A 2168-nucleotide genomic window follows, 5' to 3' on the forward strand; every position below is an offset into this window, starting at 1 on the left:
TTGAAAGAAGTCCTACTTCCTCGAGAACAAAGACAGCAAAACCACACAAGTTGAAAATGATCCAGTGTTTAAATCCTGAAAGTATCGAACACAAAGCAAAGAATTAGATTCGTTCAATAACATCCTCTTGAACCCAATAAAGAACACAGAATTTAGCAACGATAAGAACAACCGCCTATGGAAGTTACTCTTGAATTTCACATGAATAAAATCAATTCAAAACTCATTGATATTTGCAGGGAAATGCAAGTAAACTATGTAACAGAAGCAAAATACAACATCCTTTTAGACTATAATGAAACACATTGCTGTGAAGCAATCATCAAAAATACATACAATGAAATCGCAGGTACGGAACAGATAACTGCAAAGCATAACATCCGAGAAAAGCGTCAATGTATCGATGTCAACCAGGCTTCATAGATCCGAAAGGCCATGAAAATGTTACAGAATCTCTGTCAAATGTTGATTCATTCATCCTAGTATAATTAATTCTGTTGTAATTAGTAGCAATGCATATGCTAAAATTGAAACGACACAAAGGTGATTAGCATGGACCCTGCTCAAGGACGACATGCAAATTCGTTAAACATTCCATTTATTTTAAAATGGCATTGTTCTTGCATGGGTACAGCCTTTGGACTGGAAAAAGTAAAGGAGTAAAGAGAAGTAAAGTCTGACGTAAATGGGTATAAAAATCTGTGTTAGGAACAATATTGCGTCAGTCATCAAAAGAGACAAATTTTTCCGGTTCGAAGTCGTTGATTATCTTTCCATGAACGAGAATCTTCTAAAAGTCATCAGTCTCTGATAGAAGATATATAATATTATACGCAGCGACCTGCATACAATTATGCCTGTTAGGAGATACTCCTTTTGTAAAGATGATGTTTGTTTGGCTAAAATCAAAACGAACAGATGCCTTTATATAGGTGCTTCAATGAGCTTGAATTGTACTCGAATAATGATATTAATATTAGATTCTACAGGAAAAGAATAATTAAAATATTTAACGAATTTGGCCTGAGAGCGACAGCAAAGTGACGCTAAATTTTGTAAACTTTGTAGATGCTGCTCTTAAACTGCACTTGGTATCGTACTAATCTTTCAAAAAACCAAGCAATCTTTTACATTTACTTATAATTTAACTACTGATTGGACGTCGTAGAACATGCTTCGATAAGCATCAGCATGAAGAAAAGTATATTATTCATTAACAATTCTTCCTTAAATAAGGCTATAGAGAACTGCAGTAAGTACAATCTTGCATCCGATGCCAAGAAATAATAACTTATCCACCAACACCATTAACCAACTAGTTTACAAGTGCTAAGAAAAGAAATATTATGTGGTACAAACCACCATACAAACTTTGCGTAAAAATCAATAGTGTGTAGTTATTTTTCACTCCTAAACGTAAAATATCACCGGAACGGCAACACAATTCAACAATGTTCAGCAGAAATAGCATTAAAGTAAACTATAGCTGCAGGAAAAGCGTACCTAATAATGTCAAGACTCGCAATGCAAAAAAAAAGACAACAACATATAATCAAACGTAGAATGAGTGAAGTCCATATGAAATTGTGGAAACAGAATTTGTCGCTCAAAAGAGTTGATACCTACAGAAAAAAATCAATATTTATATCAAGCTAATGTTTCTACAGCAACAGATAAGCTAAGAAAAAAGTGGCCTAGCGTATAAAAGTTTATTTTTCATTTCGTTCCTTTCGGGATTTTATCCCTAATTTTGTGGTTCTTGAACCTAGCTGTTCTTCCTAGCGTAAAGAATCCCATGAATGGATTCCTGTTATGTATTTAAATATACACTGTACCTTATGAGCAACTCATAGCCTTTGGACTAAACTTTTATACGCTAAGCCACTTGGAAGTGAACATTTTTATTAATTTCCATTTCCCTTTGATATAATTAAGTATTATAAGGGCCAAGATGGCCCCAAAAATATCGATATTGACAAACGTTCTGGGAGACCTGCAACAAGAAAAACTGAGAAGAACATCGTAGACGTGTGTGTGCAGCTGTGAGTAGATAGCGCCAAGATTTTGGCAAAATTTGATGCAGATTCTCTGCTCAACTTTCTCTCTCATGGTCATTACAACGATCACACATTACACAGTTTCCTTCCAAGCACTGCTGTAAACATCAG

General features: G+C 34.7%; 1 non-coding gene across 1 annotated transcript; it reads left to right on the top strand.

The window, feature by feature from the left end:
• Positions 1–499: 499 nt before the first annotated feature.
• On the top strand, positions 500–604 carry LOC128249335 (U6 spliceosomal RNA). Its single transcript, XR_008265432.1, has one exon. It is a non-coding gene; the product is annotated as a U6 spliceosomal RNA (small nuclear RNA).
• Positions 605–2168: the final 1564 nt, after the last annotated feature.

This window comes from Octopus bimaculoides, chromosome 13 (genome assembly GCF_001194135.2).
Source record: "Octopus bimaculoides isolate UCB-OBI-ISO-001 chromosome 13, ASM119413v2, whole genome shotgun sequence".
Classification (NCBI taxonomy): Eukaryota; Metazoa; Mollusca; class Cephalopoda; order Octopoda; family Octopodidae; genus Octopus; species Octopus bimaculoides.